At 37.2% G+C, this 27,011-nt stretch overlaps 1 long non-coding RNA gene across 3 annotated transcripts in view; it reads right to left on the bottom strand.

Annotated features, from left to right (window-relative positions):
• Positions 1–27,011, bottom strand: part of LOC144307810 (uncharacterized) — a 72,213-nt gene that overhangs the window by 5,600 nt on the left and 39,602 nt on the right. The window contains exons 4-6 of one of the 3 annotated variants that reach the window (XR_013374555.1): positions 18,800–19,316; positions 18,538–18,718; positions 14,073–14,187 (exon numbers count right to left, since the gene is read on the bottom strand). This is a non-coding gene — a long non-coding RNA (uncharacterized LOC144307810). Of the gene's footprint in view, positions 1–14,072; positions 14,188–18,537; positions 19,317–27,011 lie in introns of all 3 variants that reach the window. The other 2 variants (XR_013374532.1, XR_013374570.1) reach the window with 2 other exon arrangements.

The raw sequence follows: 27,011 nt of genomic DNA, 5'->3' as shown, positions 1-27,011 counted from the left end.
AGATGGGTGAAAAAATTAGCTGTTTGTTCTCTATGATTGTAGGACAAATGAAATTAACACATGATTGTAGAACAAATGATTGTAGCAATTAACAAATGTAACAAATTAACAAATGTGCTAGAAGTTCTCTGGAACTCTTCCTATAAGATCCTTTCAGAAGAGCAAAAAATACTAATGTCAGAATTTGCCAAATGTGTGTCACTGGGTTGTGATAAAATGTGAGAGACAATGGTGGAATATTGTTTTAAAGAATTCTGCATCACCCATGTTTTTGATAGTACAGTATGCTATTTTAGAGTTAAGAACAAACTTTGATGACTCTCAAAAAGAGATTCTGAAAGGTCTGACTTAGAATGAAGAGTATTTTAGAAAAACTGTAATAAATTTATTTTATTTATATTCTCATATACATTTTGGCATGATAAATAATAAACTATGTCTAAAATATGCTTCAAAAGTATAAAATAAAATAGTGATAAGATGGTATCTTGTAATAGTTTAACAAGTAATAATTTTTTTTCTTAATGGTGCACACTATACAGATATGCCTTAAGATTGACGACATCATAGATTCAATGAAATATGATAAAATACACTACTTTTTAAAATAACTTATGAGGAAATAAATATTTCTCCATTAAAATGTACAAATAATGATATATATGTATATGCATAGGCTTATAAGGAAATAATTTCTTGTTTTCAGGAAAAGTATAGAGTCATACTAATTTATCACTAAGTAAATAGTTTGATCATTATTTTAAAAAATGAGAGCCACATGAAAAATCTTGGATTGATTTTATTTTACAAGTTGGTATTCGAATACGCTATATTTAAAAAAATTCTTTATTGTCTTCAAATTGTTTTGCGTACGTATTAGAAGAGAATCCAGTCTGGAGAAAAACATAAATCTTGTAACTATGTCATTTTATGTAAACATGTTAAATATTTTATTCTGTTTTGTATCTTCTGGCAATAGATACAAGTAATATTAACAAAAGAAGAATTAAATATATCTTTTTGTCATTAGGTTAAGCCCCACAAAACTCTGAAAGAAAATATCTCTGTTTTTCATGTTTTTTATGACCCTTGTGGTGCAGTAAGATGCCTGTTTCTAAGCAGCAGTGTTAAACAGAATAAGAGTAATTATTATTGACACATAATGTAATTACCAATAATGTATTGGGTTCAAATGAAGAGAAGCATTTTAATCTTCACATGAAGCGATTGATGTGTTTAGTTCCCATTTGTGTTAATGGCAAGTATTCCCATGAATCTCCGTGTCAGCAGAAGACAAATATACTCTAAAGAATCCTCATCAGAAATTCAAGCTGTTTTATTCAGCAGAAAGAACAGAGCTCCCTGAGAACGATCTATTTTTTAAATGAAAAGAGATTTCTACTCCATAGAGCATAACCAAAGACTCCCTGCCCTTCCAAACATGTCCACTGTACTGTTTTCTCCTAAAGAGGATCCTTTCAGGCTTCCTGTTATATGAGGTGAAACTTCCCTCTGAAAAAATAAATAATTTGAGCAGAATTATTGCCAAATAAGTGCTTTTAGAAAATTCCAGAAAAATGGAATCTTTTGTGTATAAAACTGGAGATATGAAAATTATCTCTATGAGAATTATCTCTAGACAAAGAAAATAGTCTCTTTTTCCCTCTATGTTTTTTTTTTTTTCCTACTAGAAATGAAAGAGCAATTATTTTCCTGATATCAATACAAGGACATGGGAACATAGACATTTAGAATAAAAAAGCATTTTTATATCTTTACAGATATCCTCCTTGGTGTAATTTTTATGAAATCAAAATTTCACTGAAGTTATTTTCTATCTTAAGAGCAATAAAACATCAATAAGTTTCTAAAGCTATATCCAAACTGACTTAATGACTAATTCAAGCAAATATTTAAAATATAAGAGATTGATTCATTTTAAATATTTACCATAATTTGAATGATTTTCAAAATAAAAACACCAAAAAAAAAAAAAAAAAAACCCCAAATCCTAAACAAACAAACAACTGCCCTTTCTACTTTGAGATCCTTCAGGGAACCATTTTACAAATTGATTAAAATTATGTATAATGAGCATGTTGTTTCCCTGTGACTAAAACAATGCTTCTGAAATATGCCCGAAGATTGATAAAATAAGTTGTGGCATATTTAAACAACAAAATACTGAGAACATGTTATAAGAAAATTTAAAAATCTTGGGAAAACACTTATGCTTTTATTAAAGACTAGACGAGTACAAATTAAAATGTAAAATGAGATTTTAAATATGTAGCATCAAATATAATAGTATATATAATTATCTCTAACTTTGGAAAAATTGGGGAGAAATTAGAAATACACTAAACTATTAAAAGAGCCTATGGTGTTGGGAGCTCCCTTCCATCTGCTGGAAGGGATACTGCCCAAGTCATGAATTGCTGAAAAAAGAATAAAGTCAATTATATCTTATAAAAAAAAAAAAAAAAAAGGAGAGAGAGCCTATGGTGGACTGGTGGAATTACAGGTGATTTCTTTTTATGTCTGTGTGCCTTTCCATATTGTACAAACCTTATACATTTAATAGAGGCAGCTACTGTAATCATCAAAAGAATGCCTTAAAATAATCTACTGTAGGTGAAATATGTGTTTCTTTTACATATTTACATATGTAAAAGAGTTTATTAGTATAGTTTTGTTAGACATAGTCCAAAAATGAATTTTATATGTAGTAATCCCCATCTAAATGATCATATTTCAATGAATAATCCTCAATGTTGTATTATTATTATTTTCTAAAGATTTTATTTACTTATTTATGAGAAACACAGAGAGAGAGAGGCAGAGACACAGGCAGAGGGAGAAGCAGGCTCCCCAAGGAGAACCTGATCTGGACTCGATTGCAGGACCCCAGAATCATGCCCTGAGCCAAAGGCAGATGCTCAACCACTGAGCCACCAAGGTACACCTCAATGTTGTTTTTTTTTTAAAGATTTTATTTATTTATTCATGATAGTCACACACACACACACACACACACACACACACACAGAGGGAGAGAGAGAGAGAGAGAGGCAGAGACACAGGCAGAGGGAGAAGCAGGCTCCATGCAGGGAGCCCGACGTGGGATTCGATCCCGGGTCTCCAGGATCGCACCCTAGGCCAAAGGCAGGCGCCAAACCGCTGCGCCACCCAGGGATCCCTCAATGTTATATTTTTATTGCTTCCCTACTGAATTAAAAATTTCCCAGTTTATGTCAGATAACATAATTATCTTATATAACACTAGATACAATAATCCCCAAATATTTTGAGAGAAGTGTACACATAACCCTTCAAGCTATAGGAAATAGGCCATATTGTTCTGTTTTTATTAAGCAGTGCAAATGGAAGGACAGAGAATTAACTGATTTCCTCTAAGATTAGATAGTGGATTTTACTTGCAAGCATATCTTGTTTTCCTTCCATTTGATAGATGTTTCAAGCTGATTAGTGAAACTACAATATCGATATGACAGCCTCTATTGCAAAGCTTGATGAATCCTATTTTTAAACACATAAGCTATGTATCTTTATTAACTTGGCTGGTCTGTTCTGAGAGCATGATACTAGAGCCCACATAAAAATATAGTAATTAGAAAATACTTTCTGACCTTGAGCTGGCCAGAAAATTTCCTTATTTAAAATAGGGAATGTTATACTTTTGCAATAATTTGTTAAGCATTTCTTTGGAAGACACAGGGAAGCAAAACAATAAACTTACACTTGCAGTGTCTACCAGCCAGTGGCAAGTTTCCTCACCGAAGAAAAAAGAAAGGAGGATTGAGAGAGTAAATTATATCTCAATGTAATTACATGGCATCAAAGAAATGTGGAGCATAGAATTTTTAAATGGCTTTAATAATGTTATCTGAACAATAACATGTAAGTGAAATCAGTAATTTTTCTAAAGGAACAGCTGATTCTAGATCATGTGAAGGTGTGATGAGAAGAAAACTTTACACAAAGCCAAGTTCATTAATCATGATGTTAGGACAAGGGCAGAGTTGTGCAGGAAATTTCCTACAACTATGCAACAACTTATCTAAAAGACCTTCAGATTAATTTTAGATGCAATGTGATATTATGGAAAAAAAACACTGGACTAAATTGGAAGATGGACTCTTTCAGCTACTAATTAGCTAGATAGATCTGCAATTTTTGGACCTCATCTTTTTCTTACCTGTGAAATAGGATTTAGAAATCCTATTTTCCACTCAAAAATAATGTCATCATGTGAAATAATTATTGTCCTTCATTTTCCTACATATAACTCGGAAATACTTTTGCCCATACTGATGACTCTATTTAGGATATATTTTAGATTTTTCTTCCCTTGGAGATCCATCGTGACATATAATGTAAAGTAAAACTGATCTTCAGCCTAATATAAAAATGTATGATAAAACTATTTTCCATTCTTAGTGCTGTGGGATAGGGGAAGACCATGCAGTGAACCGATGAATTTCCTACAAGATAGATGTGGTGTCATATCATTTACTGAAAACAATTATTCTTTGGTGCCACAATTTCAAAAGGCCCGGAAATTAACAATTAAAAAGGGAAGAGGGCAGAGTTATAATATTCATGGCAATGGGGGGTAGTATTTTTTCATAAAAGAAAATATCCGTTAATTTTATCAAAACCACCACGAGTTCTGTTCATTTCAGGTCATGTATTGGTTACCTTTTATAGACCACACAACATGCTAGGCTTTGGAAACACAACAGTGATTTACAGTCAAGTAAAGAGGAAGACATCTGGTTATACTAGGTCCATTGACTGTGTATTTATTTATCTTTTCTCTCCATCAAAGCACCTCTAAAATGGACAAAGAAAATGTGATTGAAGTCAATTCTGGATGACAAATTTGAATACATTTTAGGTACAAGCCTGATGGAGGAGGGCTGCCTGGGTAGATCAGTTGGTTGAGCATCTGATTCTTGGTTTCAGCTCAGGTTGTGATCTTAGGGTCATGAGATCTAGCCCCATGTCGGGCTCCATGCTCAGTGGAAAGTCTGCTTGAGACTCTCTCTCTCCCTCTTCCCTTCTTTCTAAAATAGTAAAATTATTATTATTTTTTAAAAATAACTCAGATAGAGGAGATGTAACTGATTGCATACAGAAGACGATCAAAGTTCTAGATTGAGACAAATGCTAAATGACTACGTTGGACACCTGAAGCGAATACAATATTGTATGTCACCTATACCTCAAATTTTTAAAATGGAATTTTGTATGAAATGTAGTGTGTATAAAATGTGGGATTCTTAATACATACTTGTGTTTTCACAAGGGTTCAGTTAAGTGTCCTTGTATAGTTCTAAAATTAATTGCAATGGCCTTTTGCGCTGTCCCCTGGTACTGATCAAAGCAACTGAAACTCCTCTGTATTTAATTTTTAAAAAGCATTCTAAAATGTCCAAGGTCTACCCCAAGCATAGTGGAGGTCAGGGATGATCTCCAAGGATAGAAACAGGAAGATTCTGATAAAATCCATGTATTAGCAAGCCAAACTTCTCTAAGCCCTGAACCTGCTGGAATCCAGGGATTAATACTATGCACACCTACAATTATACCACAGAGAATGAAAGTATTATCCTTTGAGCTCCCCCAAGAAAGGCTTCCTGTACTGGCAACACATGTCTGATCACCTTAAGGTGAAGTCACAGCCTACAAGGTTGATCCCCACACTGAGTTTCAATCACCTTTCCAGGGGCCTTGTTCTTAAAGATGCAAAGACAGCCCCAAGCCATCAGGCTTTTGAAGAAGCTTCTATAATAAAAGAGAGAAGCAAGACCAAACAAAAAAACAAACAAGTTTTGTGGAAAAAAAGATAGCTCAGGAAACAAACCAAAATCTTTAAAAATATTTAATTAGTAACTTCAGAGAAGCAAAGATAGCCTATCCCTGAAACCAGAGTAAAAAGGAATAATTAAAGAACAAAAGGGAAATATTAGACATTTTAGAGGATAAACACTTAAAAAAAGAATTCAAGAGGTTTAACATATAAGAAAGATAGAACTCAGGGAAGTGTATGGGAGCAATATTTAACAGAGACAAATCCTCAACTACAAGAAGAGAAATCCAGGAAATACTATCTGGATTTTGTAAACAGAAAAATGTCAGCATATGCACATCGTTTAGAACAAGAAAAAGAGTTGAATACACTGCTTCTGGGTATCAGACCTCAGGATTAAGAAGAATGGAGAAGGGAACTACTATTAGTATTTTTATATGAAACATTTAGTGCTTTAAAAATATACTTGCATTATTTAACAAAAACGAACTTTCAATAAAATAAGCAAGGTTTTTTTTAATGTATTAATATATTTAGCATAAATTGATGATTCAAGAATTGCAGGAAAGACATTGAAATAAAAAAGAACAGAAGAGCATTCTAAAGATCTGGAAATTTCTGTAGTGGTAGAAGAGAAATTATTGAAAAAAGAGAGTGACGATACAATCTATGTTCTAGGTCTTATATTCCTGTTACAGTGGAAGCAGGTGTTTCTTCCATTTCCACCAATATTTCCCTCTGATGGCATCCTCCATCCAAACTTTAACATTAACCAAATGACATACCTCGTTCAGATTTCTCCTGATTTCTGCAGTTTTCCAGCCAACTGTCTACTGGACATCTTTGCTTGGATGTCACCAAGATACCTGAGAATCATCATGTTTGGAAACTGAACTCCTGATATTCACTCCCCATCACATCTTCCTCAAACATTTTTCTTCCTAATGGATGGCACCTCCACCCACACTGCAGAGCCACCCAGAAACTTGGGATCTCTCTTGGTCAGCTCATTCTCCCCTTCTCTTTGTAACCTGTCACAAAGACCAGTTGATTTTCCCTTTAAATATCTCTTCAACAGATCTATCTTCCCTATGTCTGCTAGCCCTGCCTTATCTCATACAAAACTAAGTATTTTATTTAGTGTAAAAACATTGACTAAAGTGAGGAGGGTGATTAGGAGATGTATTTTATTTAATGTAAAAATATTAACTAGGAGAAGGAGGGTGATTAGTTCATTTGGAAGTTAGAGGAAACTCGGACACACCCTTGAGGAGACTCCACCACATTTTATACTAAGTTGGAAGCAATTATGTGTTTTGGAAGCATTTCTTACATTTTTTTCATCAAACTGTTTTCAGGACCTTCTGCAATGTGTTTCTTCAACTATTGTTTCATGTTATTGAATGTTTATAATGTACTGAAAGTTATTGTTATAAAACAAGAGAATTACATAATCAGATATATAACATATTTTTGATGATGATAGTGATGATGGAAAATAGAACAGAATACCTATTTCTGAAATGCTTATATACATATATATATATATATTAAAGATTTTATTTATTTATTCATGAAAGACATAGAGCAAATGAGAGAGGCAGAGACACAGGAAGAGGGGAGAAGCAGGCTCTATGCAGGGCACCTGATGTGGGACTCGATCCCGGGTCTCCAGGATCATGTCCTGTGCTGAAGGCGGCGCTAAACCGCTGAGCCACCCGGGCTGCCTGAAATGCTTATATTTATTTAGCTCATGACTCCATGTAGAAGGAAATTAGCTTTCAAAAGTAAATCTTGTCATTCCTCAATTTTTCTTTTAAGATGGGAGACTCTTTCTCCATGAGAAATTCAATGCTCCCAGGCTGAACTGCAAAAACATCTCATTTTCATGGAAATTTTTAAGCCCCCAAAGAAAGGTTTCCAATGTAATGCAATCAGTACAATCTCAAGTATTTCTACCTGCCCAAAATTAAAATATGGCAGAACAGAAGAACAAAAGTTCTTGGGAAGCTTGTCACTTTCACTGACTATCTTTTCTTGCATGCAATCTACTCCCCAAGAACTGAAAAGCCGAATTCATAGTAGTGGCAGGATGAAAAGACAGCTCAAAGGAGGGGGAAAAAATCAATGGGAAAAAAATCAATGTGAAAGTTGTAAAAGCTATACCAATTAGCTCTCTAATATATGGCCTTTTGAAGTGCCAAAGAGCATTTTTAAGTGCTACTTTTTATTTTTATTTGAATAGACTCACTGCTAATGGTACGGAAGCAATCATGTGAAACCAAAAAGACTAAACCCTAAAAAGAGCCTTCAGAAGCTAAAGGAGTATTTATAGTCTATAGGATGGGTCCTTTATATTCACACCCAGTTTTTCTTGCTTCCTGTGAATTACCTTTCAATATATGTTGACATATGACTCTCAGAGTGTGTTTTAATCTCTTGAATAAGGCAGAAGAACAAAATAGATACCATAATTTGTAACTTTTCCTGATATGTTGGGATACATGCATATTCTCTTACTCTAACATTATCACTAAGGAGTTTAAATTCCCAAAAAGAGTGCTTTGGTACATAGAAATAATAAGAATGGATACTTCATTATTATTATTACTATTATCTAATCCCATTGGGTTCTCTGATTTCTGATGAAGACTATAATGAAAATATCGAAGGAGATAGTGTTCTTTACTCACTGTAAAACATTTATTTTCCCAATTAAGCCCTTACAAAGATGAGAATAAGATGAAAAAAATGAAAATAATTATCCTTGGGATAATAAATCATGCTCAGTTTTTAAGTAGTAACAGCATTCATTTATACAGTTCTTATCATAACCCAACACCATTCTATATGTTTGTTAGCTCATCAGTTCCCCTAATCCTCAACTACCCTAAGAAACAGGAGTATCATTATGATCCCCATTTATGGAGCAAACAGATCCACAGGAAGAGTAAATAATTTACCCAGAGTCATATGAGTAAGTGATACAGTGGCGATTTCCTCGGGCTGTTTGGTGCTATGATCTTAAACAACTGCTTTTCAGTAAAACATACTTTGGTGGCTAAAAGTTGTAAGACTTTATTTAGTGAGAGGCGGAGATCTGGCATTAAATATTTGTTGCAGAATTAATTAAATAGGGAAGCCCTGCTGGTCTATCATAAATATAATAAAGGATATCTTAGCCCCCTCCAAAATGTCTTCACTGTGTCTGAGACTCAGTAGTAGTATAACTACCTAGAAGGACCATTTATATATATACATATATAATATATATTTTTATATTTATAATTTATATATATTGTATTTTTATATAATTTTTATTTTATATACTACATATTTTTATTATATATGTATATATATATATATATATATATATATTCCTAGAAGGAAATTATATATTTCATAAAGTGGTTAGACCTAGTGAAGACTGTTAGCTAAAAGCCATGATTACAGATGATAGCCTTGTCTTTATTATTTTTTTTTCTTTTAAGGGGATATTCACTGTTTTGTTTTTGTTTTTAATTTTTATTTATTTATGATAGTCACAGAGAGAGAGAGAGAGGCAGAGACATAGGAGAAGCAGGCTCCATGCACCGGAAGCCCGACGTGGGATTCGATCCCGGGTCTCCAGGATCGCGCCCTGGGCCAAAGGCAGGCGCTAAACCACCGCGCCACCCAGGGATCCCGATATTCACTGTTTTAAAGACACTCTTTATTGTGTTAAGAAAGAAGATAACTTTTTCTTATTTATTAAAGAATTTTATTATTAAAAGATGATTCATTTTACCAACTTACCTCTCAGTAGCTATTGAAATAAATCATTTGACTCTAAATGTATTCTTGTTATGATAATACTAATAATTAATAATAATGTATTTCCAAAAGCTAAGTAATCCTTGCATTCTTAATAAACTCTTCTGTGTAAGGCATAGCCTGATGGATTCCATTTGCTAGTATTTTATTTAGGACATCTGCATCTATGGTAATATTTTTCTTCACTCGATAACAATATGAATAGCACCAGAATAATTTTTCTTTGACGATAAAACTTAATCAAGACAACTCTTGATTAGTGTACTTTGGGAGTAGCTGTTTGATCGTCATAGTTGTGGCTCTATTTCATTTTCTTAATGTCCTTGAAAAATAGTGGTAATTCATATTTTCACAGAAAATTTTCTATTTTGTCTGCATTTCAAAATATATTAGTATTTTATAGCTGTGTTCCCTTCATTTAAAAAAGTTTTTCTCCTGTTCCTTAAATATAATTCATTTTCTTTGACTTTACTTTGTATACTTTGAAGTACATTTCCTTTTTTTTTTTTTTAAAGATTTTATTTATTTATTCATGATAGTCACACAGAGAGAGACAGAGAGGCAGAGACACAGGCAGAGGGAGAAGCAGGCTCCATGCACCAGGAGCCCGACGTGGGATTCGATCCCGGGTCTCCAGGATCGTGCCCCGGGCCAAAGGCAGGCGCCAAACCGCTGCGCCACCCAGGGATCCCTGAAGTACATTTCCTGTCACGTACTTCCCTTTTATAGATTTGTTAAGGTTTTAGATTATTCTTTAAAAAGACTTTGTTTATCATCTGAGAGAGAGGGGCAGAGACAGAGAAGGTGAGAATGGGGAGGGGTAGAGGAAGAGGGAGTGAGAGAATTTCAAGCAGACTCTGCATGGAATGTGGAGCCTGAAAGGGGGCTTGATTTCAAACCCCTGAGTGTGAAATTTCTTGACCTGAACTGAAATCAAGAATTGGACACTTAATTGACCACCCACCCAGGCACCCTAGTGATTTTGTTCTTATACTCATTTTCACTCAGCCTTTGTTTCAATAGCTTTTTGAGGGGAGTGTTTTTACATTCATGCCAGGATTTTTTTTTTTTAAAGATTTGATTGATTGATTGATTGAGAGTGTGATATGGGGGAAGGACGGAAGGAGAGACAGAGAGAGAATCTCAAGCAGATTCTGAGCTGAGTACCGAGTCTGATGCAGGCCTCGAGCTCATGACCCTGAGATTATGACCTGAGCCAAAATTAAGAGTTGGACACTTAACTGACTGTGCCACCCAGGTGCTCCTAGGATTTTGGATGTTTTAATGACCATTTGAGAGCACTGGCTCTTGCTTCATTTATCAGCATTATTTCTTTATTTTCCTTTCTAATTTCTGCTCATTATCCATATCTTTTGCTTTCCTTTTTAAAAAAAATTTATTTCTTATGCTAAATGCACTGTTTAGTTTCATAAATAGTTTCATAGTTTCAGTAACAGAAGCTTTTAAAGATTGAAATTTCCCTTTGAGGACAGCTAGATAACGTCACAACTTTTGACATTTTATTATATCACATTTCACATTTTCTTAGTTTATGGTTTATTTTGACATAATAATTTTTATAAAAGAGCATATTAATTTTCTCAAGTGTTTAGATTTTAGAAATCCTTTTGTTTTTAAATTTCTACTATTGTTGAGTTGTGGTTAGAGAATGTGGCCTTCTAAATTTCTGTGTTAGAGAATGAGTTGAAGTTATACTCTGAATGTGTATCTGTATGTATGGATGTATATAGTGTATCATCATAGATTTTTATAGATTATCCACAAACAGTTAATATACTTCATTTTCTACGATACAGAGTTATCATTCTCTTTTCGTACTTCTACTGATTTGGGCTTATATACATGAATACTACATTGGGCATTGCATAAAGTCTGGTATATTGTGCCTTCTCTAGCACTAGCACCTGATGTCAATACACATTACCCTTTCATTCTGTTTAGAATTATCTTACATCCATTTTTTGTATTAGTTTTATGTTGCTCATTTTCTCTAATTTAATGAATTTGAACAGTGTTTTACTGAGTTCGTTGCAAATTTTATGTATAATCATAGTGTGCAAATTTATCTGCTCATTTCCAATATGTAGGTCTGATTTCTGTATTTTTATCTCATTGCATTGAATTATGTTTATGCAATATTAAATAGTGATGATAAAACTAGGTATCTCTTTAATTCTTCTGATTTTAATGGATTTATCTTATTATTTTCTACAAGTTTAATGGTAACTCTGGATTTATCTTATTATTTTCTACAAGTTTAATGGTAACTCTCACTTTGTAATAGGTATTCTTTATTCTGCTAAAATTATTAGTATGCATTTAGAGTACTGAATCAGCCTCTCCTATCAATTTTTCTTTACTTTCCTCTCTTTTTTTTTTAATTCTTAACTCCAATTGAGTGCATTACAATAGTTTGACTTTTTGATTTATAGAAAAAGGAGCTCTTATCTTTTTCCTCCTCTGCCTTCTTTCCTCAAATATCCAACCACCACAGCTACCAACTAGAAACAAAACCAATTCAATGCACTTCCTATCAGCAATTTCTGCCTTCCTCAATTCTACATGAATCATGGTACATCAATATATTACTCAGAAACAACACTGCCATTGACATTATTGATATTACATATGAATGAGGGAGTGATTCAATTGAGAGCATGGGGTTATGTTTGATAACCCAAAACTCTTCCTGATGCAGCACATGAGAAAACAATAGAGTCTCTGGATATTTCCCAAAAATGCTGAATAATTTTCCCTGCCTAGCAAAATAGCCTTTTGTTTACCCTGCTCTTAATAAACTCCTCTGTATGAAAGGCACATGGAGTTGCGGAAACGCACAAAGCAGATAATGAAATCTCCAGGTGTTTGAGTTTGAAGGCTGTTCTTTATGTTACTGCTTGTTTTGAATGTAGTAGTCTTATGTTTTAAATGTTTATGACAAAATTATCACTTAGAAGACTTAATTTTAAGAAAAACTAATTTCTTCAGGCATATAGTGAGGTTGTCTTTATATTGACAATGTGGAATGCGACCAGTGTCACTGTTTAAGAGTATGGCTTACATCCTTTCCCAAGAAAGGAGTAACAGCCAATATGGCATTTGTTGTAAAAGGGTAATTATTAGATGAGAAGGTTTTTGCTGGTAAAGACTTAAGGAGTATAGTTTTTTTTTTTTTATCATAATGCTTTTCATTTTGTAGAAAATCAAATTATAATTATTGACTTCTATCTCCTTTTGCTTGATACTAATGTATTCTAGGGAAAAAAACTATTTTTAGCTTATTTTAACCACTCTTTGACTTATCTTTTGGTGTTCTAGAATTTTTTGGTGTCTCTATACAGGTCAGCAACAAAATAAAAAGGAATATTGCCTTATAAATTGAAATGTTTACAGAGTTAATGTTGAGTTCATTGTTACTTAGTTACTTGAAAGCGTGTGGTATATAACAACATTTTTTAATTTTTTGAATGACTGGTGTATTTGTCTCAGAGAACAAAATATGCTGAGAAGATTCCTGCCCCTCACCCCCATTGATTCCTTCTGAGATGGAAAGCAAAGGTTGCTTAGAGTATACAAGAGAGCAGCTAACCCACTGAGCACTGAGGGTTTTAAAAGCAGGATGCAAACAGGTACTTGAGCAGCATTAACTCTAAAATTTATAAGTTATGGGAAAGAATCAATGAGAATTTAGGGTTTTATTTAAATTTTTTTCCAGCTTAGGTTGTAATGGACTCTTGAACATTCCTGTAATAGCTTGTTCTGCTATCCGAGCATTGATATTATGGGTAAAAGGAATTTTTATAGTGATATCCCAATATGTGAAGACACTCTTTCCAAGTTTATACAAGTAGGTCCAAGTTTTAAGATTTAACATTTGAGGACAGTATTTCCCAATATTGTCCATCAACCTCATAAACTCTGTCCCCTTTTGTATTTTTCAGGTTATTCCCTTGCAATAAATAAAGGAAGGGAAGCAGAAATTGCAGAGATGAAGTTTATTTATTTTTAATAATTTTTTTAAGTAAGCTCCACATCCAACATGGGGCCTGAACTCACAACCCTGATATCAAGAGTCAGATGCTCTACTGACTAAGCCAGCTAGGTGCCCCAAGATGAAGTTTAAATGCAGGCCTATTTGATGCTAAGTCTGTAATCTCTCTAATGCTTCATGCTGTACAGAGAAACTAGAACTGTATTCCATTTATTAATCTGAACTTTTTTTTCCTCCAGGAACTTGCAGTTTTATTAGAGTTTTCTTTTTAAGCTAGAAGTGTTAAAAATATTTTCCCTTCTCCTTTTCTTTCTGCCACTATCTAGACTCTGATGAACACAGGAATTAACATAAAGTTATCCACCAAGTGTCAGAAAAGAGTGTAAATAACACAAAGCTCTGAGTGCCTACCAGTCAACAATCTAGAGGCAGTTCTCCATTTGGCCATATTTCAGGTTATCTCTGGTGATTGTTTCCTCCATCCTCTGGTAGTGGCAGGTGATGAATGATCCAGTTTACCCCATTACTGTGGGCAAGCATTGAAATGATCAAGATGAAAGTGTTCATCAATACTACTTTTTTTGTAAAAACTAATCCTTACAATTATTATTATAACTGTAATGCGCTGAGTGCCTACTGGATGCCAACAGTTTATAAAACTCATAAACATACGATCAGAAGTGAGTTTTTAAATCCCCAGTTTACAGAGGAGGGACCCGACAGCTCAGAGAGGTCAAACCACTATACCATCATACACCACTGGTTCATGTTTCAACATGAGTTCAAATCCTGATCTGCCTGTTGTTACAACATACACACTTCTCGCTTTACCCTGCTGCCTATCAACCAAATAAATAAAATGCAGGCAGCAGGCATCAGGGGAGGAAGCTAAGAATACAGGCAGCCATCTAATCATGCAAATGTCTTCCAATCACACTTCACTGTGTCTCATATGTATAATCTCATTTAATTTATGGAACATACAAAAGTGGAGGCCAAGAATGCAGAAAGACAGAGTGAAAGGAAAGTGCCTGTTTTGTATGGAATCACTAAGGGAAAGAAAGGTCACATTGCCAGCTGGTGCTATGCTGTCTGTCATCAGGTTTTATAATATGGTGTAAACACTGGGGTCTGTGACACTGAACAAGAAGGGAATAGCTTATTACCTCCCAAAATAGCACAAATGCCAAGCAACTTTAACTGGCTTAGCCTCAGGAAATTTCTCCATTCTCCAAGAATGTAAGGTCACATTAAATTATTTAGAGACATAAGGCTTGAGTGTATCAAAAAGCTAAACCTCGGTGCATTATTTTGATGATGGTTGAGTGAGGACTTGCTGTGTTCTTGAGTTCAGACTTCCTAAAGAGGCCTGATATTAAATCAGTTGTTGAATTATGAAAAAATAAACACAACATCTTATTAAAGGAAAACTGAACTATACATGTATTAGTGAAAAACCTACTTGGCATATTCCTCTGAATTTAAAATAAAGAAGCTGTCTCCCAGGCAAAGGTTGTCATTCTGTAGGGAAGACTTGAAATGAAATTATAAATCCCCAAACAGAGATTTTATTAGAGTGGAAAACCTGACAGAATCATAACCACAGAAGCAGAATGTGGCAAAGGCTCTGATGAACACTGGCTCTATGTGATTCTTAAACCATTAGGACAACAGAGAGAAGAAAACATCAATTAATAATTTTATGTTTACTCATACCTATTTCTCACTAAAATGGTTATATTTTCCTTTGGTAAAATTAATTTTGATAATTCTCTTTGAGAGGCTGTTTAAAAAAGAAAGAAAGAAAGAAAAAAAAAAAAACCTCCAAAAAAAGTTTCTAACTTAGGAAAACTTTTCTATCTACAATGATGCCTGTTTTTCAGAAAAGAAAAAAAAAAACTCTCAAACTCAGACTTCAGGAATCTGCGGTATTTTCTTTAAAAAGAGGAGGAAGAGGTTGTTTATGCAATATCCATGTCCTCACTTCTATTATCCATATGCCTCCTCTCTAAGCTGATTGCAGTTTATTTGGCAAGGCAATGCTTTTCAATCTTCAGCAGTGGGATCCTATGTTTGAATAAAGTTGTGTATAGAGACCTGATCTATAAATCAAATGCAGGGTCAGCTAGACTGTTGAAAACTGGAAGTTGTGAGTAGGGAATAAAGCCCACTATAAATGATTTCTCCTCCCCACTCTGTAGTCCCTAAGTCTCCAAGGAAACCATGAGAAGAATGCCCCCAACCATATTCTTAACCAGATTTGACTTGTTCAGATTCCATTCCACTCCATTCTTTGTGGTTAAGTGCCTGTTCATGTTTCTGAACTCCTGCTACATGTTAATCTTCAAGAATAATAATAGATAATCACCATGATAAGCAATAAGTCATTTTTTTTTCTAGGGTTAACTAGCAGTTCTAAAGGTTTTTTGTTAAAAAATGTAATCATAATAGCAGGTGTCAATACTATGTACAAATACTGTAGTAAGAGGCTATATTTCAATACTGTATCAGTGGGGGTTCTCCAGAGAAACAAAAATCAATGGTGTGTGTGTGTGTGTGTGTGTGTGTGTGTGTGTGTGTTTAGAAATTTATTTTAAGGAATCAACTTGTAATTGTTAGGGCTGGCAAGTCTGAAATCTGTAGGGCAGGCCTATAGGCTGGACAGTCTGAGGTCTTAGTCTTGAGGCAGAATTTCTTTTTTTTTTTTCCAGGAAATTTCAATTTTTGCCCTTAAAGCATTCTACTGATTGGATGAGGTCTACCTGTATCATTGAGAGCAACCTTCTTTACTTGAGGTCAAATTATTGTAGATTTTAACAACATCTATAAATACCTTTATAGCAACACGGAGATTAGCGTTGATTAAATAAGGGTACAGTAGCCAACACATAAAACTAACCATCAAAAATAAAATGTAACATAACTTTTACATGATATATACACATAAAATAAATGCTAAATATATTAATCTAGTAATTTCAAGAAAGTACAACACATTTAGAAATTAAACACATTTAATAATTAAAAGCTACTGCACTTGGGACACCAGGGTGGCTCATCGGTTGAGCATCTGCCTTTAGCTCAGGGCATGATTCCGGGGTCCTGGGATTGAGTCCTGCATTGGGCTCCCTGCGAGGAGCTGCTTCTCCCTCTGCCTGTGTCTCTGCCTCTCTCTATGTGTCTCTCATGAATAAATAAATTAAAAATCTTTAAAAAAAGTTACTGCACTTAATTTGAAGTTTTAAAAGCATACAAAAATATTATAATTGCCTTATCTGATAGTTGATCTTTGTTTCATGACAAATTATTACAGAAGAAGAAAATTTTCTTTCATTTTGGATTTTGTTGGTTGAATTGTTAAGGTGAGTCCAAATGTATCTTCCTTTTTTTAAATATTTGCATCATTTTATTTATTTTTTATAATAAATTTATTTTTTATTGATGTTCAATTTGCCAACATACAGAATAACACCCAGTGCTCATCCCGTCAAGTGCCCCCCTCAGTGCCTGTCACACATTCACCCCCACCCCCCGCCCTCCTCCCCTTCCACCACCCCTAGTTCGTTTCCCAGAGTTAGGAGTCTTTATGTTCTGTCTCCCTTTCCCACACAAATGTATCTTCTAATTGTCATTAGGGTACTTTTGGAACCATATAAGCTCACTTCCCTTTTTAAGAATGAAAATACTTGTGTGCTTGTTCTAATTTGGTTTTACTAGTAAAATCAATATTACTTTTGCAAAGTTAGATTTTATATCCGTCTCTGTGTTCAGATCAGAGTATCACACAACATTCGCATCTTCTATTTGAGATTCCTCGTTAAAGTATTTACAAAGAACTCTAGCTTTTAGTGAATAGCCCAGCACTTAAAAACTCCAGAAAACATCACTGGATAATATTCAAATAATATAATATTTGGTTCTTTTAGAAAAGCCAAGGACATATATTGCACTTACCAGTTTAAAGGCTTCTTTTACTTCTAACACGGATCATTTCTTAGAACACATCTCATAGGACTTATATACATATGCAATTGCCCATATTTATTTTATCTGCAGAAATGTCACATTGTTTGCAAAAGGCCACATCACACACTTATATCACAGCAGTGGCCACCGACAATACTAATTGACTAGATCGTGTCCCCTTCTCTGTGTTCCCATTCTGGTTCCCAGATATGTCAGCGTTAACCTTCAGCTTTCCATGTCCATATGTCCTTCTTACTTTTGACATATGTAGATTCTTTTGAAACTAGGAACATATTGATTGTTAAGCTTTCGTTCTCACAAGAAAATTAAAAGATATTTTCTCTTTTACCTGATTTGTCAACTTAAAAAAAACACTATTTTTTCTGTTCATTTATATTTTGATACTTTTTTTCCTCTCAAAGATTTTATTTATTTGAGAGAGAGAGAAAGAGACAGAAACAGAGACAGAGACAGAGAGATACAGAGAACAAGCAGTGGGGAGGGGCAGAGAGAAAAGCAGAGGAAGCCTGATAACTACACGGGGCTGGATCCCAGGACCCTGAGATCATGACCTGAGCTGAAGGCAGATACTTAACCAACTAAGCCACCCCAGCACCCCTTAACATCTCTTTAAAAAAAAAATCTTGAGCCAATTTTAAGATTCCCCACTCCCTTCTCTAGGATAAAAATAAGCATTTGTTTAAATAAATAAGTAAATACATTTCTTACGGTAACAAAATAATCCTGATTCTTCCCTCCTGTCCCTGTGTTATTGTCATTCATTTTTACTTCTGTGTGAGTAGATCTACAAACAGGCACGAATTTTCAGTTATAGAGATACAAGTTCTAAGAATCTAATGTATAGCACAGCGATATAAAAAAATAAGAGAAATAAATGTCTTTATTTTACCTTCACTTATTTCCTCTTTGATGCTCTTCCTTTCATTGTGTAGCCCCCAAGTTTCAGACCTGTATTATTTTTCTTCTCTCTAAAGAACTTCTTTTAACATTTCAGGCAAAGCAGGTCCACTGGCCAGAAATGCTGGTTCACAAACTGGGGGGTTCTTTCGGTAAGATCTGGAACTGGCCTCCTAAATAGAGGGCAGGCAGATGAAGAGAGAGACAGCCATTCCAGAGCCCTAGGCACAGGTTTAATGAGCAAGGGCACTTACTTAGGAGGATTGCCTTGGTGCTCGCAAGATCTATAGATCTCTGCACCTACTCGCCAGAATCCTAAACGTTTCTAAAGAGGCCTGAATGGGGTTCCACCACGTATGCTGCTCAAAAACACTTGCTTGCTCAAGGCTGTACCATTGAAGACAGCTGGCTGTGGAAATGGGAGGCAGCGTGCTTGTTCCAAAGACTGAGAAGGTGCAGGAGCCCAGGGCCAACTGGTGGGTTGACCCGAGGCCACGTCCTCTCAATGACCTTCCCAGACACTCCAACCCTCAAGACTGCCTCTTACAATCTTCTGCAATGTGCCCAGCAGCGTCAGCAAGGGACTTCACTTGGAGGTGGCTCCCTTGGCTGTAGTGGAGGCAGATACCACAACACAGGTTCACCCAAGAGAAAATGCAGATTGAGATAATGATTCCCAAAATATGTAATTTTTTTCCACCAGGAGCTCACTGATTTACTGAGTCCTCCACGCTGGGAGTTGAGTTACACAGAGAGTTTATTTGCGTCCTCCTGCGATTTAATAGAAAAAGGATACATTAGCAGAGTCATCAGGTATGAACACACAATGGTCTGTTTCATTAATGACACAGCTACCTTCTTGCACAATAATAATGGCCAAGGCCATTCTGTTTTGGAGGACAGCTTTTACCAATTAGAGACCTTTCAGTGTTCGGTAAGGACAGGCATTGCCAAGCTATCATTTAAGGCTTGTTAGTGAATTTTGTAGGGCTTCTAAATGTGCTATCACAATCCTCAAACCAATGAGGAGGGCAACAATGGCAGCTGAATGATCATATGAGTAGAAATAGAATATGCCCTCTCTCTTGAGGAGAGGCTGGGAAGATTTGTTACTGAGGGGTGGACTCTCCTCTGTGTCCAGGGAGAAACTGGGGTGCAGCGGCCCAACCACAGAAGTGGAAGCCCAAGGTCAAAGATTGTGCCACATGGCCACTGGGTCCCATTCAGGGCAACCCAAGGAATACCTGAGGATGAGTAGTGAGTCATTGCCAGACCATCTGCTGTCCTTGAATGTGACAGAATGACCGCATGGTTCCAGTGATCTCTATCTCATATTCCTGATACAACTGGGTTGATTCTGTTTAAAGTGATTTTTCTGTTCCCAGCAGATGGGAGCCCTGGTGGTCAGATGGCCATACGCTGGGGTGAGCCACGTGAACTTATCCCAAGTCTGAGTGTGGCCACCCATGGTTCCATTGGTGGTAGTTTTAGGGCCTCCCTGATCAGCAGTTGGATGGGCTGCCTGTGTTGTCTGACAGAAAAAGAATACCCAAGCCTGGTGTTATAGATAATGTGTGTCACCAGGCAGTCTTCTGGATCAGCACTGGTAATAGCAGATGCAATAGGAGTAGGAGTTCTAGGGATCCCTGGGTGGTGCAGCGGTTTAGCGCCTGCCTTTGGCCTAGGGCGTGATCCTGGAGACCCGGGATCGAATCCCACGTCGGGCTCCCGGTGCATGGAGCCTGCTTCTCCCTCTGCCTGTGTCTTTGCCTCTCTCTCTCACTGTGTGCCTATCATAAAAAAAAAAAAAAAAAAAAAAAAAAATGGAGTACTAGTTCTAGCTTGTTTCCAGTCCCCTGCCTGAAGCGGTGATACCCATCATGGCAAAGGGACAAAGCTAGAGAAGCTGCCAACACATTCAACAGTCCACCAGGCCCACAAGGGGGTCCACTATAGAAAGGCATTTTCATCAGGTGCCCACCCAGGACCAGACACCACAGAAGGAGCAAAAGTCCAAAGTTGAAAAGAAAGATATTTAGTAGGAACTTGTATGGGAAGGCCTTCCCCTTCTATAAGAATTGTGTCTGTGGCCTGATCCTTAGATGTGGTTGCTGTGTTAGAAACTTCATCTGGTTGTCCATTCATACACGTTAGTGGCGGGGAGGCAGAGCTCCCCTCATGCAGGAGGAGATATGATGGGGATGGGATACGTCAGATCGGGACCACTGCATTCTCCCCTCTTGCAATGCTGTGTGTTCTATTCCAGGTACAGTGTGTTTCCATAGGTCCAGCTTGCAGCAGGACATTGGGATCCTAGTGGAGACTGGGTAGTTCTCCCTCACCCAGGAGTTCAAAGTAACTCGCCCATCATGGAGGGATATTCCATTGTGAACTCCAGTAGATGACACCTTTCCCAGGCCTGAGGGGCCTGGTGTTCTCTGCAGCATAGCACATTGATTTATAGTAAGAGTCTGGCCAACTTCATCTTCTGTGACTTCCACACCTTTGAGGTGTTGGGGAACTTGGCAGGCGCTCCTAATCTGGCATATGGGGCAGCAGGCTCTCCTGGCTGATCATTCAAATGTATCAAAGCCTGGGACAGTGCTTTAGTCCACTTGGCCAAGAGACGGCTTTAGCTGTTAGTAATTTAATTTACTGCTTTAATACTTCATTTTTCCTTTCTACAGGAAAGGAAACCTTTCTGCTTATGGGTTATAGGGGAGATGGAACATTCAATGGCATGTTCTTTTCCCAGTCTTGTACATCATGGCCTGTGAAATATGACCTCCAAACATGTTCAACATGGGTATCCATTTATGGTATTCAGTTTTCCTAATCCCCTAATGGTGGCAGCCTGGTTTTCACCTTTACAGGGGAAAGCCTGGGTGAGACCTGAAACAATGTCCATATAAACCAAGGCATACTTAGAGCCCTTATTTGAAGGGAAGGAGCCAATATAATCAATCTGCCAATCTGTCACCAGTTGGAAACTCCAGTGGATGGCCCCAGACTCCTTTGACAGTTGCTTTGACTATTGCTGAGACCACAGAGGACATGCTGTTATTGCAGCTACCCAAGCACTGTATTTCAAGGGTAATCTGGAGTCCTAGGCAACATATCATCCTACCTGGGCATGACAGCAGCTGCTTTTCCTATGCACCTAATCCACTGTATCTTCTTTTTTTTTAATTTTTTTTTTTATTTATGATCACACACACACACAGAGATGAGAGAGAGGCAGAGACACAGGCAGAGGGAGAAGCAGGCTCCATGCACCGGGAGCCCGAGCGGGACTCAATTCCGGGTCTCCAGGATCACGCCCTGGGCCAAAGGCAGGCGCCAAACCGCTGCGCCACCCAGGGATCCCCAATCCACTGTATCTTCTGAAGGGTTAGTTGCTAGGGCTCATACCTTAGCCAAAACATTAACTTCTTGGTTGCCAGGGGTTTTGTCTGTTCCACTGTTGATCACCACAATGTCCTCCGCTCCACTCTCCTCACTCCTCCAGGGATTCCAACCTTTGGGATCCCAATCAGGCTTTGTCACAAGCACCTGGACCTTAAGCCTCTCATCGTTACCCTCTTAGCTTTGCTGAAGTACACACTAGGATCTCCAACTGCTTCTCCTGCTCGTTCACCTTGCCTGCCCGTCCTGAAGGCGGTAGAGTAGTAGACGCTGCACCTTGTCCTCTAACCTCGACTCTTCCACCTTCCTAACTCAAGCTTCAGCCTATCCAGTCCTGGGGCAGCAGTTTGCCCTGTGTTCGCCACTCTCTTATGCATTAAGAAGAGTTATTGGGATCCCTGGGTGGCACAGCAGTTTGGCGCCTGCCTTTGGCCCAGGGCACGATCCTGGAGACCCGGGATCGAGTCCCACGTCAGGCTCCCGGTGCATGGAGCCTGCTTCTCCCTCTGCCTGTGTTTCTGCCTCTCTCTCTCTCTCTCTGTGACTATCATAAATAAATAAAAATTAAAAAAAAAAAAAAGAAGAGTTGTTGATTTTTCAGTCTGTTCATGTTTTACTTGTTAGGATGGAGTGACAACTTCCAAGCTTCTCACCTGTGGCTTCTTCTCTTTTTTTATTAGCGTACCAGTTATCTGTTATCATGTTAACAATGTAGCCAAAAAAAAAAAAAATGCCATGTAACGAAGTGCCACATTGCCTAAAACAACAAACACATCAGGAATTTGGGAGTAGTTGAATTGGTTGGTTCTGTCTCAAAGTCTTTCACAGGGGTTGTAGTTACAGTATGAGTAAAGGCTAGAGCCATTGAGTCTTGGCTGGAGAAAAGTCCATTTTCAAGCACGTTCATGTGATTTTTTTTGTCAGTCATGTTATAACAGAGACTTATGGGAAGAAGATACCATGGCAGGTAATGATTCTGGGGAAAGGTGAATGCAAGGCAGACCATGTTGGATAAGTATGATAGGCCTCGCTAAGGAGTTCGGTCATTGTCTTCCAGTGGAGGGTACTTGGAGGCTTTTAAGCAGTGAAAACTGTTCACAGAAATGGAATGTTAGTAGCTTCATTGTTTTATAGTGTGGGATCAAAAGGTGTTAAACAGCAAAGAGACCCCTTGGTCAAGGTTTATGTCAAGAGAGGGAGAAGGCTCAACAGAACTCACCTGCCCATCTGTCTGCAGATCTCAGGAAGCTCTGAGCCTCTGCAAGTTTTGTGACATTTTTTGATCAGAATTAGATTCTGAGCTAGCTCCAGAAACTAGAGAATGTGTCCCTGGGCTGGGCTGTGCTGTAAACCAAGCATCCAAGCATACCAGCCATCGCATCCTTTTGCTTTGGATGTTTTCTGTAGTTCAGGCAATAGGAAAGCTAATATGTATCAAACACTTATCTCCGGCATGCCTGCTTTAAGTGCTTTATGTGAATTAATACCTTTAATCCTCATAAGAGCCCCTTGATAAGTTACTATTATTACTCAAATTTTATAGATATGAAAACTGAGAGATGCAAAGTGGGTAAGTGTTTCATGGTTACAAAGATAATAAAGGGTGGTGCTGAAATTCAAATTCAAATTCTTAACCCTCTCATTGATGCCACTTTCAGGGAAATTGCATAAATACTCAAACTTGGAATTGTGTTTAGATTAATTAAATTTCTGCTGCAGACAGCTCAGGGGAAGTAAGCATAAACAATGTAATCTTTAAGTTAAGATAAACCATGGTCTGTTTTTTACTATTTCTAAAGAACATTTTTCCTTGAATTCCACTTTTCCTTGAATACCAGTAGGACAACAGAAATGGATTGTCAAAGTCCCGTACAAAGGCAGAGCATTATTGGTAAACATTTCAGTGTAATTCTTTTTATTCTTTCCACCAATTGGAATGTGTCCCATTTCCAATTTTCAGTAATATTATTTGCCTCTTTATCCTCAAAGTAAAACCACACTGTAACACATGTGATTAGTCCATTACTTATTGAGATATAATCTGTATGTTCAAGTAAATTATTATACTGCTACCTGGGTATGGCTTAAAAGTGGAATTGACCAATATAACCGACACTGACAATCAGGTGTCTTTCCTGGTACCACATAGATTGTAGACCAATGGGCTGTGAAATATTAATCCAAATGTAGGTCTGAGCTTATTCTTTTCAAAATGTGAAATTACATGATTCACTTTATATACATATCCTCAATTTGTTAGTCTCTAAATGTGTAGCTATTACTTTGGCTATTTCTGACCTACATCTATTTCTACTTCACGACGGCCTCAGGTGTTAATTTTGATAACTCTCAGCTTGTTATATGAAGAACAAACTTTGTCTTTAATTGGACTTGTACAGAGTATGCATCATAAATAAGAAAAACTAAATCTTTTTCTGCTTTTACTAAATTAGGTATAAGAACCCTTTCAAGCGTATTATCTTGTATTTATACTAGTTTTAATAAGTTTGGAAGATTAAGGGCATTACTTCTTGAACAAAGTTGGAAAGAATCAGATCCTTTTTTTAGAATGTGTTACAAACAACGCTCTTTATAGCTGCCAGGTAAGACACAAATTACATTTTCCCACATTGTTTATTTTTTAAAGAAGAGGATTACATACATTGCCAATCTGTTGTAATCTCATTAAATTGCATGTTAACAAAACTCTCCGCAATACAATTAAGAAAGGTCTCTAAAGATTATCTAGCCACACACAATGAGCAGCCGTTTTCCAACTCCTGCATGGACCACCCTGGAAGTATCTAAGTAGATGATGCCTTCTGTGGCACTAGTGGGCCTTACTGTTAATGGCGACTCCTGTACCTGTGACCCAGAGCCCCTGGAAGTAGCTAACATACTATAGGAATTCCTCCTGCCACTGACAGGTGCTCACCCAGTCTTTCTTCCTTACTCAGAGCCTCTGCTCTTGTGTTTCTCTCTGCCTCGAGTAACTGTGACTTTAGACCTTTGCATGCGTAGAGCCTCGACTTTGAGTTTGCTCAAATAGTACTTCCTCAGAAACTTTCCCTGATGAATGAAAGAAAATTCCAGCAGCTCCAGTGACAATGGCATGTTATTCTGTAGGGTAGGCATTCCATCGTTCAAAGCTCTAGGTGTTGAAACATCTGTATTCATTTGGTGGGGTTGCAGTAGCAAAACACCACAGACTGGGTACTTAAACAAAAGACATTTATTTTCTCCTAACTTTAGAGTCTAAAACTCTGAGACCAAAGTGTTGGCAGGTCTGGGTTCTCCTGAGGCATCTCTGCTTGACTTACAGATGGTCACCTTCTCGCTCTGTCCTCACATGGTTTTTCCTTTGTGCACACATATCCCTGGTGTGTCCACATTTCTCCTCCTTACAAGGACACCAGTCAGATTGGATTACAGCTCACCCTAGAGGCCTCATTTTAACTTAATCACCTCTTTCAAGGCCCTATCTCCATATACCATCACCTCCTGTAGTAATGTGGGTTCACCAAATGAATATGGAAGGGACACAAATTCAATCATAACACCATTCTTTGCCCAAAGGATTCTTCCTGCATTCTGGATACCCTCTTCTACATCAATACTTGTCTTTGGAGCATTATCTCATGCCCTTCGTACATGATACTTTACTGAACTTAATTTGAAAATGCCTGCTAATTTACTGTAGCAGATGAGAGAATGTGCCTCTCAGATTTCCTACTGCAGTAACCACGATTGACTAAAGGCCGCACTGGGGTGCTCTGAATCCTTTGCTGCATCTGCACCAAGGTGATACTCCTGTTGGCTGCTCCCAGCCAATGACTCAATGCAGCAAGGATATCAAGGCAGATTCTTTCCTATGAGACACAGTGCTCCTCTGGCTGGAGACTTTGGCTTGAGGATTCTCATCAGTCTCTGGAAAATGTCTTTAAGCTGCTCTGTAATCTAAGACTTTCTTTCTATCTCTCCCCATCACAGGGCTGAGATCTGCACTAGGCTGATGGCTTCCCATCCTCCTCTGGCCCCCTTCTCATTTCCCCTCACAGGCATTTCTCCCAATAATCTCTTGCACATCTAATCATCTTGACATCTTTTTGGAGGACCTGGAAAAATGACTTCCACCTGTGTAAATGATAGAGGTCATCTCTTTTCTGAGAATGTGACTTAAATTGAGACAATGAACTCAAGAGTGGAAATTCTAGCAGGCAAGGGAAAATATATATATTTTAGAGAGCTGAAATACAACTGAAATAATTCAGCGCTTAAAACAGGTACAACATGAATTTAGTTAAAGTGTTTTTCAGACTTCTAAATAAACCATGAGGTATTTTAAATATAAATTTATGTTACAAAATTTTTATTCTAAACGCAAGGATATTTCATTTCTCTTTACATTTGAACAAAATAGATTTTTTTTCATACCGAAATTGTCAACAACAAATCGATAGAAATCTGGAGGGATAAGAGCACGTATTCAGGATAAAACCTTCCCATTTGAGCTTCCAAAACTTTATCCCCAAACCCATTCCCCCATCACACAGCCTCCCTACACCTGCCTACTCTGAAACCAGCCAGAACTAATCTCATTAAGCCCATTACCTGTTTGTATCAATCACCACAGGGAGTCCCAGGCTTCCAGGTTTTCCCTCACTGCACACATTTTAATCACTATATATCTTTGCATATCCTTTATTATGTCTCTTTCTTCCATCTTCCCTAAACCTAAAACCTCTCTAGTGAGCTTTCTGGAATTTATGGTCCATCATAAATAAAACTCCCTGCTCTCTTCTCTAAAAATTACCCTACACCCACTCTCAATGAAACTTAAATCTCCCTTAAGGATGTGGCTTCCTCTGTAGGTACTCAGGTGGAAGATGTTCTGACTCCCTCAGCCCTCATCCCAGCGTGCCTGAATCTGGGTAAGTGTTCTCTTTGTCCCCACTGTCAATTTCAAGATGCAATCCCTCTATGGTCCTAAAAGTCTGTACCATTGATTATGAGGCCATTTGCTTTAGCCACATATCTCCTGTCCCTCACTAAATCTGCTCC

The sequence above is a fragment of the Canis aureus genome, chromosome 1 (genome assembly GCF_053574225.1).
Source record: "Canis aureus isolate CA01 chromosome 1, VMU_Caureus_v.1.0, whole genome shotgun sequence".
NCBI lineage: Eukaryota > Metazoa > Chordata > Mammalia > Carnivora > Canidae > Canis > Canis aureus.
This window is presented reverse-complemented; position numbering and strand designations above follow the sequence as displayed.